The sequence below is a fragment of the Mauremys mutica genome, chromosome 9 (genome assembly GCF_020497125.1).
Source record: "Mauremys mutica isolate MM-2020 ecotype Southern chromosome 9, ASM2049712v1, whole genome shotgun sequence".
Taxonomy (NCBI): Eukaryota; Metazoa; Chordata; order Testudines; family Geoemydidae; genus Mauremys; species Mauremys mutica.
In genome coordinates this window covers 101,228,712-101,247,208 of record NC_059080.1, presented here as the reverse complement: position 1 = coordinate 101,247,208, position 18,497 = coordinate 101,228,712, and the positions used below count along the sequence as shown (strand labels likewise).

General features: G+C 49.9%; 1 protein-coding gene across 2 annotated transcripts in view; it reads right to left on the bottom strand.

The window, feature by feature from the left end:
- Positions 1–18,497, bottom strand: part of TPRG1 (tumor protein p63 regulated 1) — a 103,821-nt gene that overhangs the window by 62,582 nt on the left and 22,742 nt on the right. Inside the window, exons 1-2 of one of the 2 annotated variants that reach the window (XM_045029481.1) lie at positions 8,148–8,233; positions 7,206–7,417 (exon numbers count right to left, since the gene is read on the bottom strand). The exons of the other annotated variant lie outside the window; for it this stretch is intronic. The gene's annotated coding sequence lies outside the window, so the exon portion shown is untranslated. Of the gene's footprint in view, positions 1–7,205; positions 7,418–8,147; positions 8,234–18,497 lie in introns of those variants that run through there. 2 annotated transcript variants of the gene reach the window in all.

Genomic DNA, 18,497 nt, shown 5'->3' with positions numbered 1-18,497 from the left:
CCTGATAAGAATGGTGTTGAAGTTGCTGATACATGCATCTTAGAAGAGCAGGATGTGCCCTCAGGAATGTGTCTAACAGAGTCTCAAGGCTGCAAACTCTGGGAAAACCCTATACCTGGTTAATCAGTAATCAGAAGGAAGCCTCTTGCTTGACCATTGGAACTGCTTGCTTAACAAGTTTTCTTTAAGGGACATGCCATTCTATTACTAATGTATAAATAAGGGGGAAAAGTTTGAGGTAGTGGGACTTTTCGGGATGGGACTTTCCCTCTGGATGCATCTTGTGTTCCCCACTGGCAGACAGGCTGTCACTGTGCCATTCGAGAACCACACTCAGCTCCAGTAATTATCGAGGGTTGGGGGTGTTTTACTAACCTGTTGCGGACGTGTGTGAGTGCTTGAGACTAAGTAAAGTTTCGCTTTAAGTGAAAGCACTCTTGTGTTGTCCTGTTTGTGCCAGCCATCTATCGGTCGGCCAGCCGTTTCTCCTCTGATTTATTTCCTGACACCACCTTGCATAGAGTAAAAGTTACGAAGAGCTTTGGGTTGAAAGAACCCGGGGTAACGGTGTCACCTGTCACAAACTCACTGATCGCTTCTGCGGACCCGCCACTAGAGGGGGAGAAAGACCCACCGTCTCCTAGTGCACGTTACAGTGGCAGCACGCCGTGCTGATATTCAGTATTATTACTTGGATTATTGTAGTGCCAAAGAGCCCATTGTGCCTGGTGTTGTATAAACACAGAACAAAGAGACAGTCTTTGACCCAAGGAGTGTAAGACCAGCGGTGCTGGAACAATTTGTGCAGTGGAGGTGCTGAGAGCCACTGAACCAAACTGAAAACCCTGTCTATGATGGAAACCACTTCAAGCCAGGGGGTGCGGCAGCCCCTCCAGCAAGCCTCGTTCCAGCACAGCTGTGTAAGACAACAGATGGAGACAGCCAGATCGATGGGGGAGCACCAGGAAACAATGAGACAGTATTGGTCAGCCGATGAGCAGTGATCTAAGCACACAAACAGCCTGCTGTCAAGTTTTTTTGTAGGCATCACAGCAAAGGCGAGTTTTCAGGAGGGTGTAGAAGGAAGACAACTGGGAGCTTTGGGGATGTTTACAGGGAGCTCCTCCCAGTTCTGAGGGGGGGAAAGGACAAAGGTGCTTGTTTGACAATTTAACACGTGGGCAAGGGAGCCTGGAATCCCAGGAACTGGGAACGGCCTCGTGTGCTGGCAGCAATGCACTCACACCGTGACCTACCTATGGCTTTTGTTCCAGGGAGACAGGTCAAAAGACCAACCCCTGCATTAGTTCACATGTAAAGCACCATAGTTCAGTGCAGTGAGTGGGAGAACAGTGTACACAAATATAGGGACTTTGTTTTCTTCACTAGCACTCCCATGATGCTTTTCATCAAGTGACCCCAGAGCCCTTTTTGTCTACTGATAAAGAACTAAAATGCCCCCGTGAGGCAGGCAAGCTACTGTGATCCCCCATTTTGCAGTTGGGGAAACTGAGGCAGAGCACAGCTTTGGCTCACCCAAGCCAAGTGACAGCGCCAGGAAGAGAAACCCAGGCCCTTGCCCTGAACCCCAGACAACAGTCCTTCCCAGAGGCTACTGAGCCAAATCACTGCTTGAAGAGGAGGGAAGCTGCCGCCTGCTCAGAGGAATGGAGAGATCTGGAGTAAACGGTGAAAGAGACTTGAGATCTGGACACCTGGGTTCTACTGGCTCTGCCAGTAACTCACTGAGTGGCCTGATGGATCAACGTGGGCCTAGTGCTTTGGGATCCTCAGATGGAAGGTGTCACAGGAAGTAACGACGACACCTCGCTGGTTACTGTGCTTTTCTCAAAGTGCTAGTGGACCTGATCACCGGCCTGGGACAATCGGCCACTCCCAGTTCAGTCTATAGCCCTGCCCGCAGGGCCCTGTTTATTCTGCAGTGCAAATAAACAAAAGGGGAAAGTGTAACAGCAGCAAAGAAATAACCCTGTTCCCGAACTCGATGTTGGGCCTCTCTGGCTGAATGGCTCAAGCTTCCTCAGCCCGGAGGGTGCTTCTGCTGCAGCCATGGGACAGTGCACACCCAGTCCTCTCCTGGTCCCAGGCTCCCTCGTGGAGCTGGGGCTCTTCTTCAGCATCCCTACCTGGGAATCCTCACCAGACCAGAAAGGGGCTGGCTGTTCCCCGTTGCCCCTGGCCCTTACAGGGGCCAATGCCCTCGCATACAGCTTTACAACGGCACGGCAGGCAAGTATCACTATGTGACGAGACCAAAGCCACCATATTGATTGTCCTAGCGTAGACTTCTCGCTCCCCTTCCCCAACCTGACGTCAGAGACCAGGTTTTGTTCTTAGCACAGCTCTAAGGTTCCAGCCCCAGCCCCGGAGCACCCTGCAGCACACACCCTGGTTTTGCCCTGCAATGTTTCTTCCTGCAGCACCCTCCTCCCCCCCCCCCCACACTCTGTATGCTCAAGGAGTTCACCTTCAATAAACAAGCCTCACAAAGGGAGCCAGCGTTGGCGTGGCTGATTGTCGGGAGGGTTTGCCGCAATGTCAGGCTCACCTCTTCCGCCTGTGGCTGCCTCCGCATGCTGGGAAGGAGTCCAGCTCCCAAAGGGGGGCACTTCAGGATCCTGAGAGTGGAAAAGAATGTCACCCCCATTAGCTAATGTGAAATGTACCGGATTAAGAGCGTGGCAATCTAGCGGCACCTCCTTGAAAGACGGGGTTCATGGAGGCGATCACTGTGGGGATACAGAGTGGAATAGCAGGTATAGCAGGAGTGGGTTTTGGCCACTTTAGAATAGAATGCTATTACTTCGTAAGGGACTGTGGTATTCAGCGTTCTGTCTAGACATGCTCCAGTTCAGTCCCAAGCTGTTGGGCCTGATGCAGGAGTAAGTCAGGCGAGATTGATCAGAATGGTTCTTCTGTTCTTCAAAAGCGATGAATCTTCCATATCCTGGGAAGACTTGGAGAAGCCAATGAATAAAAGGTCCACCTGAGAGACAGACTTGCAGGAGCTGGGCAAACACAATCAAGTGAGGTCACAGACTGCTGGGGCGCTGAGCCACTGTCAAGAAGATGCATGGCAGAGAGCGGGATCACTGCAGTTGATGAGTCCTGGGTGGAGCTCGACAACCAGGAATCCTGTGCTCCCCAGCAGCTCAGAACAGGGCATTTAGTCCGCTGCTTGGAACTGCCAGCTGCTAACGGAGTGTGATTCCTGGGCTTAGTCCATCAATTCCTTCTGAGCCAGTAGCACCACCGGGATGGTCCTGCTCAGCTGTGGAGTTGGTGGGTGGGGCAAAGAGGAGAGAGCATTAGCCTCAGGGCTCTTAAAGCTGGAGCCCTAACAGAGCTTTACATAGGAGCAGCCGTACTGGGTCAGACCAAAAGTCCATCTAGCCCAGTATCCTGTCTGCCGACAGTGGCCAATGCCAGGTGTCCCAGAGGGAATGAACAGAAGAGGGAATCACCAAGTGATCCATCCCCGTCGCCCAGCTTCTGGCAAACAGAGGCTAGGGACACCATCCCTGCCCATCCTGGCTAATAGCCATTGATGGACCTGTCCTCCATGAATTTATCTGGTTCTTTTTTTAACCCTGTTATAGTCTTGGCCTTCACGACATCCTCTAGCAAGGAGTTCCACGGGTTGACTGTGTGTTGTGTGAAAAAAATACTTCCTTTTGTTTGTTTTAATCAAAAGTTTTCTAATGAAAGCTTGGCCCGGGAGGATGGTAGTATTAGCATGAAACTTCACATGGGAAGAGAAAGTGTATACAAGAGAACAACATTCCACCTGTGTGCAGAACTGGTTGGATTTAATCATCCCAGCACAGTGCTATAGGTTATTATATCTGACCTGCAGCAGGGACGCTCACCTCCTCACCAATATCTTCTAATGCTTCAAGGAGATGGAGACTGTCCAGAATACCTGTCAGTCCCAGTGCAAATGTCTGCAGACAAGCACAGCCATCATCTCCATAGCCCCAGTTATCTTATTCCAAGAAGAGGCGGCACTAAAATAAGAACCGTGCTCTGGAGAGCAGAATGTGCCTGATTGCAAAGACCAGATGAACCATTCAGGTCTCCCAGCTTCTTTGTCGACGGGAATCAACTCTGTGTAAACTCCTCAAAGCAGTTAAGAGCTCAGAGGTGCTGCTGCCTGACAATGCCCATCCAGCATGGGCATCAAACCGCACCCAGAATGTGCCCTATAAAGTCATATTGAAGCTGGCACTGCCTATAAGCCAACCTCATACATAAGCAGCCCCTGCTTATTTCAATGAAGTCCTGAAAGCCCAGTGACCCATCTCTAAACTGTCTTTTTTTATGAATAAGGGCAAGCCCAGAGGGCTACCAAAAACCTGCAGCCCCGCCAAGGAAGTCCAGTTGTGGTACAGTACTTGATGCTGGAAGCCCGACAAGGCATGAGGAGCTGGGGGGGAATCACAGGTCTGCTACAAAAGTGGTCTTGCAACTGAGACGTACATTTATTGGCTGACATACAAGCAGATACGCCAGCTCAGTGGTTCTCCAACCATGTTCTTTGGACTATCAGTGATCTGTGCAGTCTGCAGAGTGAACCCAGATATGAAGATGGCTCCACATTGGCTGCCTCCTCATCTGACTGGATACATCCTGCAGCCAACAAGAAGCTCCACTTTGCTGCAGCCAGCAGGGCTCTGTTCCTAGGGCGCATTTGCCATGTGGCTTCTGCTGGCTGGGAGATGTGGAGTTGGTCCAGCGGCACTTGCATCTCAGTGGCTGCTCATTTGAACAGCCACCAGGTGGCAGCGCATAGTCAGGGACTGGGGAGCAGCAGAGATCTACATAAAAATCTCCCAGATTTAGCCACAAGAAAGTAATTGGTAGCCCAAAAAGTCACCAAGAATTTTTGTCACCAAGGCTTTTCAAAAGTAGAACTATTTGAGAAAAATTACCAAGATTGGCAACACCAGGCGCAGACTGACAGAACTGGAGAAGCACTGGGATATACAACACAAAATGCCACCTAGTGGCTGTTGTTGGCCATTGCAGATTTGCAATTCATTTTGCATTCAGAAAGTTGAAATTGGGGAGTAGGGGAGTCATCATGTGTGCATGCAAACATGCCCTGGAACCGCAGTCCTGGCACTCCATCATTTGCATGTGCCACTGATTAGCTCAGCATCATTGATTTACAGTTAAACCCAGAGACAACCCTCCTCCTGCCGCTCAGAGACTCCATCTGACATGGCTGCAGCTAGTGGCCCGCACACATCGGGGAGGAGGACATTGTCCATTGACGCGCATCAAGATCCAGACCTCAACGCTGGGCCCTTCAATGAGAACATGAATTGTCAGGCAGAGAGCCCTTGGGAATGAGGTGCATTCTCAGTCCTGAAGGTGTGTGCTGAGAAGGGAAGGTTCAGGTCAGCTTAAATTGATGTGATAGCTCAGTGCTGTTCACCCAGGAACAACTTATCCCCAGGTTCTAGGGAATACGACAGAGAGTGGCAAACCCACAGGACTTCCTGCTTCTTTCTTCGCTGCATAGCATGACCGCTTGGAAGTTCATGGCAGCAGATGAGATAGAACTCAAATTCTCCTGCTCTAAAAGCACAAGGCCCACGCCACCTGAGTGAAGAGAGAATCATCAGAGGCAGTGTCTGGTGTAGGGCCTAGGACACACAATTAAACAGTTCTGGTACCATCCAGTAGAATGTGGTGATACAAATACACACCAGCCGGTTCATTTCAGTACAATGAAGAGGATAAAATAACCTGCCAAAACTATTTACCCAGCAGGGAATAATGACCCAGTATTTTTTCATCGTCACGTAGTAACTTCACACACCCAACCTTCTCCATATGAGAGTGTGAATGAAGGAGGTTTTGGATTACAGAAATATATGGAACAAGGTTCATCAGTTTCAGTCCCCCGGGGGATCACTTTGCCTGGAACGTACCCAAAATACAGAAGGGCTTCCGGAGGCAGCAGGACTTAGACACAGCTACCAAATCCAGCTCTGCTCCCCTATCTGAGGCATGGAATCAGGCAGTCGACTTTTGAGGCGTCTCTGAAACTCAGCACAAGCCTGAAAACTGGCCAGTTGGATGGGATTTGCGGTGAAAGAATCTCACGGCACTGTCCCAGCATATCGTACTAAATCAGGGGCCTTCAGCACAAAGATCAGTATGATGAAGAACTAGTCTGAAACCACCACACCTCATTTCACATGAGCCACGGACCATGCAATCTGCTTTTAAACCAGGCTTTCCTGGGCCTGAGAATGGCAGTGTGGAATGCAATGGTGTTCAGAAGGCTGATACTAAAGCAGTAGCCTGGGGGATCCGAATTCAACTTCTGGCTCTGCCGCAAACTCCTCGTGTAAGCTTGGGTACACCATTTCCCCTCTCTGTGCCTCATTTCCCCACCTGTGTTTCCTTACCCCACAGGGTGTTGGGAGGATAAACGTATTAATGATGGAGAGGGCAGATATGTCCCTAGATAGAAGGGGGATAGTGTTTGTAAATCCAAGCACTCCTCAAGAAAAGGAGATTTTTCAAACAAAAGCTCGTGTCTAAAGAAAGAACCCCACGCAGATCACTACCAGCCTCTCTCTGCTGAATAGCCCGAGAAAGGCTTTGACGGCAGCACAGACTCTCGGAAGAGCAAAGGGTCAGGCAAGCGGCGCAAACAAGCATTTGTGGCAGAAAAAAAAACGATGAAAACGTGTCTGCAGAAGGTTCTGACGGAGGAAGTTCTCTCTCTCTCCCCCAGCTCCTTAGCGCCTGTTCTTTCCCTCACCTCATTTCGTTAGTTAAGTCCCTTCAAATACCTTGTCTCCTTGGCATTTGAGGAACTGGGTTCTTCCTCCTTAACTGAAATGCTGCCTACGGGCCTGCTTGTGAATCTCACCCAGTCTGACAAAGTGGTTTGTCTAGTTTAAAACAAGGCTAAGGCTAGAATGGTGTCGTGGGTTTTACAGGAATCAAGTGACTGTCCCTGTAAGGTGCAGCAGAGGAAAGATTAACCAGAGAGGCCCTGCAACAAGAAAGATGGCTTTCCCAGTCACACAGCAGCTGTGGCATGGAAGGCAAAGACTTCCTGGGTTTCCAGCTGTCATATACACCCCGCTCCCACTTCTCCTACCTCTCGACCTCTGCTGCTGGAAGCTCGCAGCACAGAGAACTCCACAGTGGGAGCTTACCTGCCTCAGGTGAGCTGCTGCAGGAATCTTGCTCTCCCTCTGCCAGCCAGTCAGGGAAGGATTCAGATCGGATTTCAGGAAGTTCAGCTGCTGCTGACTGAGAGGAACCGGGTGGGTGCTATTGTCCGTTTAGACACCCCAAAGCCGGCGAGGGGCGTTTGTCCTTCTCTCACTCTGCCTTTAGGGCTCTGGGGATTTGTCGGCTCGCGCAGCTGCTGAGTGAAAACGTTTTCTAAATGGACAGGGTAGGACTTGGGTGCAGCTGATTTCCCTCTGTTTGCCTTAGAAGGAGTGGCCGCTTTGTGACTGCTGCACACAGCCAGCCCGTAGCAGAGGAGATACTGGGACTACTGGACATGTGTCCCATGGCTCAGAGTCAGTCTATGCTAGTCCCCCTGCCCTGGGCTCAAGCCACAGAAGATAAGAGTTTGTTACCGCCCCAGCCACACAGCCCGGCTCTTCAGTCCAAGCAGCAGAGAGAGACTCATGGTTTTAGTTCTAGAGGCCGACATTACAGCAGACAGGACGGGGACAGCACACTTCCTGGGATCGGCAGCCATCACAAACTCCCCGGGTAACATTTGCCACAGCACTTCAGTGCCATTTTCAACAGTGGCTTTAGGCACGTGGGCACCTAACTCTCATTGAAAGTTAATGGAGCTCAGGGGTAACGATTTCAAAAAGTGCCTAAGTCCCTTCTGAAAATGGGCTCTAGGCTCATTTAGTCACTTCTACACGTTACCCTTCCTCAGGCGTTTTCTGCTGTGGTATTTTACAGAGCATTTCAAACAGGCACAGGCCTGAAAGGAAACCCTGGATCCAAACACCCCAAAGTGTAAGGGGATTTGGAATCCGGCCAGAGGTCTGGTGTTTCCTACCAGGCCCCAAAGCTCTTCCTCGGAAATACAGAGTGGGGAGAGGACAATATATAAAGCAAAACACCTGGAAAGGTCCTGAAATTTTATCCAAGCAGAATTCTGCTCCCCGGCTCAGTTGCATCAACTGTCATAAATGCATCAATAAACAGCCCCGTTTGCTGTCCTCACTAGGCGCTGCACATCCACCTTCAAGTGCCAGCCCTACTTAGCTGGTCTCAGGTCTGGGAGGAGGATGGTACAAGGTGGGACAGCCAGGTGCTCTGCTAGGAGAGAGGATGGACAGATGAGTGGAGCCGGTTGAAACATTTAGAAATGTTGATGAAAAAAAATACAGGTCAAAATTGTCACAAAACTTTCACCAAAATTTCATTATTTTTTTTAAACCAGCTCTGTGGTTGGTTGAAAACTCTGAAGTTTCAAAATTTCTTATCAAAATTGCACATTTCAGTTAAAAAATGAGTGACATTTCACAAACATTTTTATGAAAGATTCATCCTGTTTTTCATCCATCTCCACCTATACCAAGGTCTAACAAGATCAGAAGGCTGGAAGCTAAAGCTAGACACATTCAGCCTGGAAAAAAGGTACACATTTTTAACAGCAAGAGTAATTAATTACAGGAACAACTTACCAAGCGCTGTAGTGTTTTTCCATTACGGGCAATTTTGAAATCAAGCCTCGATGTTTTTCTAAAAGGCTTGCTCTAGTTTAAACAGAGTAATTGAACTGAAAGCAGGAATTAATACAAGGAAGTCACATGGTTTGTGTTACGCAGGAAGTCAGACTAGATGATCATAATGGTCTCTTCTGGCCTTAAAAGTCTATGAATATAGATAGGTCCACACGATTCCATCCAGTAAAGCGCAGAGGTACAGATGCAGAGACCTTCCCGCTTTATGGGTTCGGAAAGCACCTGGGGAGCACTACCATAATTACGCAATAATAATTATAGCGTGTCAGTGTTTGTGGGCACTGAAGAGGAAGTGAGTCCCTAGGAGGGATCTGAAAGGGTGTGGCACATCGGGACCGACAGGTCATCCCTGGTGCGGGGGACAACAAGGTGGAGCATGGAGAAGGGAACGAAGGGAGAACTGCGACTGGAATTGCTGGTGGTATTGGGAAGGGAGAGGAAGACCTTGCAGAATGAGATACAAGAGACAGGCCGGTCCAGGGTTGTGCGGAGCCTTGAGGGACAAGGACAGGAGTATGAGTGAGTTACAGCAGGCAGGGTGGCATCAGCGAGGGAGGAATCAGATCATCAGAGCAGCTGGCAAAGAAAGATCATCGCTGCAGTGGAACAAAGGCTGACTCAGGAGAGGCCAGAAGGATCAACTTCTGCTTAACTCCGTTCACTTTCTGGTTATCTCCTCCTAACCCAACTACCTCCCCTCTGTCCGTTTCATCCATTTCTCACATCCTGTCTGATATGTAGATTCTGAGCTCTTTGGGACACGGACTGACTTCTTCATTACATGACTGTACAGTACCCAAGACAGCAGGGCCTGGTCCTTGGATGAGGTTCCTAGCCTCTGCCCCGGTGGAAATAACAAATCATCGCGGATGGGGGAGGACTAGAACATCACTCGCCCAGCAGAGCGAGGCACGGCTAACACAAGCGATAAGGACACCCCGTTCACGCACCCTCTCTCGTGTATTTTTAGATTGGACACTGTTGTAGAGGAGGCTCTCCCTGGCACTCAGCCTCCCCTTGCCTTTCATTGAACTTGACTTTCTACCCAGCGGGGATGGCACGGGAGCTGCAGTTGACAATGAAGGACAAACGGGAGGAAGTGAGATTGGTTACAAGTGCTAATCTAATGACAGCAGGCTCCGGATGGGGACCGGCCCTACATATTGTTCCCTACCCCCACTCGGGGGCAGCTGAAACGGGATGCTGGGATCGAGATAGAAGAACAAAATGCTGTCAAGTGGCATGCGGGAGACACCACTGCTCTGCCAGCACAGGGAGCAGGGGCATCGCCTCCAGGCAGGGCAGTCACCAGGCCCTAGGAACACCTCACTGGAGTGCATAGTTCTTACACTTTGAGCCCCGGAGCCCCGCACTCCAGTCCTGCTGCCAGCGCTGGGAGTGGAGATCAAGGGGCAAGTTACAGGGAGAGCCACCAGTGCAGCATCGGCAGCAAGAATGCAGGGCTCCGTGGGGCTGCTTGCGCTGCTCTGTGCCTCCTGGGTGAGTGGTGAGGACGGCGGAGCAGCCGAAAACAGCGCTCAACATCGAAGGGAACAAGGCGCACAGGTCACTGTTGGAAATACTAGCAGGAGAGTCACACCACCAGCTCAGGATTGCATACACAGCAGGTGGGAGACCCAAGGAGACCGTCCGCCCTCCCTGCAACCACCAGGAAGTGATCTGGAGCTCTCCCACCTATCAGATGGATGCTGCCAAATATGCATGATCTCTGTTCCTTCCACAAGGTGGGATCCCAGGCGAAGGTAAACGTCTGCACCCTCTTGCTGCCATAACTCGTTTGGCCATCCGGTGGCAGCAAATGGCAGCTGATAGCACCATGCTGTGCGTGTCAAAACGGAAGTACATTTTGTTCCAGAGACAAAGCTGATTGATACCCCTGAGGAAATGTGCCTTTTTTCTTTTTTTTAAGACAGACAGGCAGGGATATTATTAGATGTTTCCTAATCACATTCCCATTTACCTACTCCAGGACACCTAGGTCGGATTGCTTCATCACCAGCACACCATTCCATTGCGCACGCTGCGTCCTGACACGCTCCTTTCTGACAGGAGTTTGGATGTTTAAAAATCAGCCCTGCTCCAGAAAGCAGATGGCAGCAGTTTGAGGATTATTGATTATTGCAGGATTACTGCTGGCAAAGGGAGAGCAAAGACTGACGCGGCTGCTCCAAGTGGAAGAGGCAATGCAGCAAAACAGGCGCAGAGTGGGAAATGCATAAAGAAGGATGGATTGAGAGACATTACCGAATTCTCCTTTGGCTTCTCCACTCCTTCTAAACACTTGAAAATAAAACTTGGCATTAAGGAATCTTCTTGGCTAACGTGTCCCACAAATCTTGTCCCCTCAACTCAGCCCAAGCTGGAGTTAAACTTTTTCTGAGGTTTAAAAAAAAAGTTGAATTTATTTCCCATGTTATTTTTCATTTCCATCTCTGTCTGCCAGGCTGTCAAGCACTAGGCTGTTTCCAACCCAACCAGGAGCAGAGCCCCAGAAATCTGGTGAGGAAAACGTGCTCTCTCTAGATTTCCAAGCCCAGGTTTGCAGAGATCCCAATAAGCAGCTGAACTTTAGGGTATTTGTATGAACTGCAACTCCAGAGCTGCTGAAGTTTTCCCAGCACAAATCCCAACTCCTTTGAAGTTCAAAGTACTGAGCATGTTGTATTGAGAATAAACTGCTGTTTAGTTTGCTCGTAACGCTTTAAGCAAAACTTGATTCTCATACGGAAGGAATGCAAATGCCCCTTCTATCTTGGCACCCCAGTCACTTAGCTCAATCATCTGACTTAATGTCCAGTTCTTCCCATTGGTGAGATTCCAAGCTATACCCAGGGATGCTTAACCCTGTGTCAGCCAGCGGGATGGACTAGATGACTTCTCGAGATCCCTTCCAGCCCTACATTTCCATGATTCTACGCATCTGCCATGTACTACTGAGATATCACTATATAAAACAGCATACCTTGCAGTGGTAGCCAATAGTGTAGCTAGCGGGGTTAAGAGGAAGCTGCCGCTTCCCCTCAGGGCGGCAGGCGCGGAAGCAGCACCTGCTGGCCGGCGCTGCCATCAGCGCAGCCGGAGGAGCCGTGGGGGGGTGGCAGGCCAGCGCGGAGGAGCGAGGGGGCCGGCTCCTCGGCTCAGGGCTCGGCAGCCAAGCACTCCCCGCCCCCTGCTAATGCAGCGGGCTGGGGGAGGCGAAAGGGCCCCTGCGCCTTTAAGGCCGCCTGGCTGGTGAGCCCCGCATGGAGCGCGCCGAGCGCCGGGAGCAGGCCGGGGACAGGCGGCGGCGTAGGACGGAAGGTGAGCTGGGGGGGGTCCGGTGCCTTGCACTGGGGGGTCCGGGTGAGAGGCTCCCCAGGGCTGGGCCCGCAGGGCAGGGGCACAGGCTGTGCTGTCTGGACGCGGGGGGGTGGGGGCTCTGGCACAGCGCAGGAGCCTGGAGTCTGGGGCGGGGGGGACGGGACCCCATGGGTGGGGCCAGGTGGCACAGCCCGGCGGGGGATACCTCCAGAGCGCGCTGGGCAGGAGCGCGCGGGACCGCGGGGGGGGAGGGGGGGTATCCGCACCCCCGGGAAGCCCGCAGGAGTCCTGAGCCGGTCCCAGGGTTAATCTGGGGGGGAAATGGGAGGAGCCAAGGGGGCGTGGCCAGAGGAGGAGCCAAGGGGGGCGCCTTTTTTATGTTTGCTCCCCCTACACTGAAAATCTGGCTACGCCCCTGGTGGTAGCTCGAGGTATAACTCAAGTGGCACCTCTATCCCGATTCCTGTCCATACACAAAAATCTCTAGCGCCTATGAAGTGGGGTCTACATCTGAGCTAGCTGGCTGGTTTGGGGCGGGGGGGGGGGGTTTGAAGCTAATGCTAGAACTAGAAATGCAAGGGGGATGCAGCTGCAGACCACAAACCCAAGTTAGCGTTACTCACCAGATGCTAATTCAATCACTCTGCTAATCCAAACACCGTGTAGCTTGAGCATGATTTCCCAGCATGGCCACTCTCACTCCAGCCGGCCGAGCTCCGGCAGAGTCACTCAGGCTCACTGAGGCAGTGAACACAATCTCATAGTGTAGCCAGCACCTCCACCTACTCTACCCTGCTGCTGCCCTAATCAAACAATGGACGAGCAGACCAAAATGTTCGCAGATAGTTAGAGGTGATGGCAACTGAGGCCTGTTCAGATTTCATTTTAGCTTCTGATTTTCAGACATGAAAAATGAATGAAGGGAAGAAAGAAGGAATCCTCCCTTTCTCAGTCAAGCCAGCTCTTAAGAGCATAGGTCTGTATGTCTTTCCTAAGGTTTGTAATAGAAGTTACAGATCCAGACAATACTCTTTTTTTTTTTTTGAATTGACATATCAGTATATTGAAGATCAGCTCACAATAGAAGATGTACCCTTGCCTGCTTTGCAGGTTACTATGGAGATGTCCTTTCCTTCATCTTCTGTAAACAGACGCTAGGTTGTATATAAGTCAGAAGATCTTGATCTTTGGCTGTCCAATAATTCTCCACCACTAGTGCCTCGGAGTCTACAGAGCTAGGAAGAAACTTCTGGGTGAAGGGATTTCTTCTTCCAAAATCCAGCCATAGAGCATCTGGTGGACACCAAAAGATAGGAGGTCAAAGTGGCATTTACAGGCACTTACCCTGTAAGTCCCCATAAGAGAATGAATGTATCCACTGGCTGCTTAGTTCCTGTGATCTTAAACATTTATTCCAAGAATAACTGCACCTTAGGGGAGTCCTACCAGACATGAAAGTACATCTCCTCTTCCTCCACGTGCGCTCCAACACGTTTTTGGAGGCATTTTTATAAATTGCTTTGAAACATGTTGGATTGGGAGAATTGGTGATGTAATCCTACGGTCTCCACCAAAACCCACTGATGTTAGTTGAGGTCTTTCCACCAACTGCAATGGGCTTTGGATCAGGACCGTAAGTGGTTTTCCTTGATGATATCACATAGGGAAGAAGCACCAGCCTTTTGCTATAACCAGTACTGTTCTTCTTTAGCAATGTCATTATCTATTATCTGATTCCCCTTTCTCCAGGAGTCTGCATCTAACTTCCCCTTTCCAAATTCACTGGCTCTTTAGAAAGTCCCGAGTTTAAACTCCTGGAATTCCTGGCCCATAATCCACTTCCTCTATACATGCTTCTTCATTTTTCATTGCATCATGCTTTAATGCAGGCAGGTGAATGTCAGCATTTTAATCCCTTTCTATTGTCCACACAGTGCTTCTCTTTCTATGAGGTTTTCAGTGCAATTAGTGCTAGTGAAAGAAGCTGGGCTGGCAGTCCAAAAACCGATGAACTTTTCTGCCCAAGAGGACTGGTACAGCATGGAATGCAGCAGCGGAAATGTTCCACCAAAGTAGCCGTCCTGCAGCAACCACTCCTAGGAGTGAGACGGGAGTTTATTCGTCCTATCTCAGTCACCTCTCGGCCTCCCTGCTGAGACTGCAGACTAAAAGATTCCAATTAGTAGCAGCTCCAGTGGCGAATTTGCCAGTGTCCTCTAGGGACTGGGCAGACATGTGCAAGTTTCCCAGGCCACTCAGAAGCCATCAGCTCAGCGTTTGAAGGGGGATCAGGGACCTCAGGCTGCTCATCCAATCTCAGTCTCCAAACCTTGTGGGATTAGCTCAGGATTGGTCCTGACATGCACAGATGACAAGTGAACACACCCCATTGTGCCCCAGGAAAGGCTTTCCATGGGTGGGGTTTGGACCAGCCTAACCTCCGCTATCAATCAGAGCATGCTCAGCTGAATTGGAAGCAGGCAATGGTGGGTCACTGAGGCCAGAACAGAGGCAGGACCCAGAATTCATCGTGGAAAGTGGTTCTGTTGGGCCGTTCAGATTCTGGCAGCCAAAGCCAGTGTCACAAGGTTGAAGTACCAGGCCAAGTACCGGCAGCTCTGCCCTAGAGCCTCCACTCTGAGAGGTGCCCACTTATAATAACAAGGGTACGACATAACCAGGGGCTCTTTCAGATGAGTGCCACAGGGGATAGGCACACAAGCAGCCTGAGATGCTAAGCACCCACAGCTGGGCAGAACTGCTAGGACAGCAGTCAACGTCCATGGGAACTACGAGTACTCAGCACCTCTGAAAAACAGGCCACTGGCTTTTTAGGGCTGGGAGGGTAGTCTGGGCAGAAATCCAAGGCATCGACGCTGGACTCTGCCAGGCAGAGCAAGCAAACATGTGGGGGCTGAGGTCGGCCGATATTTTCCATGTCAAGCACCTCAGGGGTGCTGCTTTTGTCCATCCTACACAACTGAGGCAGGGGGCCAGGGTCCTGCAAAGGTAAAGATTTCAGACCACGCAACCTGCAGATGGAGATTCATAACAAAGAAAATGCCTTTTTAAAAAATCCTTCTCTTCCCTCTTCAGATGCTCTCTCTTCAGTTATTTCCTTTGCAAAACCACAGTTATTCTGATGCATTTTTCTTCTTACATAAATATGTGGATGATTACCAGAGAAACAAATAACTGGGACAGAGCCTGTGTGAATGCTATTGAGGCAAATCACTTAATACCTCTCAAAAAAGAAGGGTGTGTCATAGACATTTGTACGGCTAAGAACTGCATTCTGCAGTCACATCACCCAGCCTCAATCTGACCAACAAGGGCTAGCCTCATGCTACACAGCCCAAAGTGACCCCCTGTGAGCAAGGAGAAACCCACCCACAGCTTACAGTGGTTCACAGTTAAGTGTGCTAAGGCTCCAAGTGAGGAAATTACGGAAGCACATGGTTCAGCCAATATACTCATGAAACACATGCATAACTTTACGCTCATGTTTAAAGCCGGGTGATGTCATTGAGACTGAAGCTGGTGCTAAAGGATGCTGTCCTGACTTGGGGGCTGCTAGACACAAACATCTCATTGGCACTTGGGCCAAGATTTTAACTGCAAGGCTCTCCAAAGGGGAAGATTCAGGTCGCCAAAGAAGAACTCGTAGTTCCGTAACAGGAGTACAGATTAGTGGAGCCAAGATTTTTCATGCAGCATTGAGGACCGGGGCTGAACTGCAAAGTTCAGCTTCAGATGCCAGTGTCCCCCACATTTCAGAGCGAGGTTGGGACGGGACAGAAGGAGAGCTCTTAGTTTGGGCTCATCTCACAGGATCCAGCTCACATCTCTTTGGCCAAGGCAGAAACCCCTCTGAGCTCCAGAGAGAGTGAATGGCGGAGAAGGCCCGTCAGAGCAGAGAGTGAGAAAACACGCTGAATTATTAACGACGCTAATGATGCAAAATAAAATATAAAACAGCTCACAAGGCAATGGGAAGGAAGAGATTTTTGTAAGCATCCTACAAAGAGTCAGAACTGGAATGACATTCATATATCTGCTTAGTGGATAAAAGCCTTTTTTGCCTCGTCAGATGTATTTCTCCCTGTTTAACCTACATTTATTTCAAGTCTTTATGTAAATATTGGCTTTGTGCCCCAGACTAGGCCAGGTACTCCTGAATCAAGCCTGGCAGAAGGGGAAGCAGCTTCCAGCTTTTTAACTTGTCAATAATGAACTCGCATCTAGCCCTCCTCGCCCCTTCTCCCTATGCGGTACCTGGCTCAGGAAGTACACGGCTTTTGCATCAGTGTTTGAATCGGTTTCATGACCCTGCTTTAGACGGCTGACAGAGCTAGTTACTTTCAAGGCACAAGGTATCTCTTTGGACAGCTCCCGTCAAGCTCTGTCAGAGGAGCCGAATCCCAAAATATGTTTCTCATGTGCTTGTTTTAGGATTCTCCACTCCACCAGGATTGACAACATGGTAAGAAGAGACATCACATGGACTGGATTTAATGCTACCGTATGCTAGACAGAATGAGAATCCATATTGCAGGAGACCAGCCGGTACATTTGTATGTTAACAGAAGCTTGATTGCAAATTACATTTAGTCTCAACAGCTCAGTTCACTGCACACAGATGCCATGGGGGACTGTAAAGTTAGCAAGATGTGGGGGAGTATGGCTGAAATGTTGAAAAAAAGATATTTGGCTTTCCAGAGAAAATTGGAGCGGATGCCAGGAGAAAGTAGCTGTGGGATTTGTTTGCCAGGGAGAAATAATAATAGTAATAATAATTGTCTTGAGTTGTTAGTCAAATTATGAATCGTAGACAGGCTTGTAATCGTCTGATGATACAAACAGCAATATCAGTCCTGACAATTGCCGCTCTTGTTAGCTGACAGCCAGCAGGTAAATTCAGTCAGAGGAGGGGAGTTTACACCTTGGAAATTATATTCCTTGGAAATCATATGTCAGAGCAAGATGAGAAAGATGTCAGCTTGGAGAGTTTGTGTCAGTGGTTGTAATTTTGCTGGAGCTTCATAGACTGTGTATTTGGTGTATTCTGGACTTGAATGGTTCCTGCCTTGTCTAGACCGTGAGCCATGCAGCTTATATGTTCTCCTCAGGTTTATGGTTTGGAATCAGCCTAGGCTGGTGGAGACCAAAAGCTCCTCCAGCAGCTGGCGGGAAATAGTTTGGTGGCCTCAGTCCAAGTGGCCAAGGGTTCCACGTCACAAAAATCCACGTCACGGTTCAATTGGTACCCACTGGCCTCTTTCTCAGCAGTCTGCTCAGGGAGGTCAAGGACTGGCTGGGCCATGGAGACCAAACTGCCCTGCCCCTGAGGCCCAATGCCAGGGTGGTGGAGGGACAGCTTGCACGGCTGCTGCCTTTGATGGGGCTGTACGGAGGCCTTCGTTCTCCAGGGTTAGCAGCCCAGCACCCTCCACGGGCACCAGTACGGTAACAATTAGAACAAACATATTTCAAAACCCAGTGAAACCATATGAACAAAAGTGATTGACCGAAACACAATCCTCATGCTGCCGGGGGGATCAGCTGATTGCCATGTGGGATCAGGAAGAAATCCTTCCCCATCCGGGTGGGATAGCGTTGCACAGTTAGCATCGTTATGTGGCATTTACGTCTTCCTCCTAAGCATAAAGAAAAATATTCTTCCCGGCCCCCCAGCATACAGCCAACCTGCAGGATTCACTGCCACTGAATGTCACCAAGTCAAATACTTGGCTGGATCATTTTATAGTCATTAATAATCTCTGTAGCTACGAGAGCAAAGAGAAGTGTTATCTAACCTCATACTTCAGGGCATCAGCCAATCACCACTGGGGTCAGGAAGGAAGCACCCCCCACCATCTTGTTTGGTATTGCACAATTAGCCCGGTGCATTATGAGGGGAGGGGTGGGGACATGACATAATTTTCATCCAAAGTATGTTACCAGCTACTGCAGAGCCAGGATACCAGACTGGAGTCTGCTCCAGTATAAAATTCCCATATTTCTACCCAGAACACAGATTATAATGTTCTAGGTTGCTCAAAGATGAATGCACCTATAGCGGTTTCTGTTTCAGGGGAGGTAACGGCAGGGTGCAATGTGTTACCTCGTAAGTTTCCATGGAAGGTAGTGCCCTGTTTTGCAGCCCCCGTGCAGCTGGCTTTCTATTTGCATGCATCAGCTGTGGTGGTAGGCTACACATGCATTTCAGACCCCTCCCCCAGTTGAACTGATCGGCGAGAGTCCCTCGTTACAGACCAGGGAAAGAAACACACCACCCTAGACATCCCTTCCAGCAAAGCTGCACCTTTTCTGGGCAGGAAAGATACTGAGGAAGGAAGGAGGCAGGCCGTGGCTCTGGGCCACTAGAATAAAATCGGCATG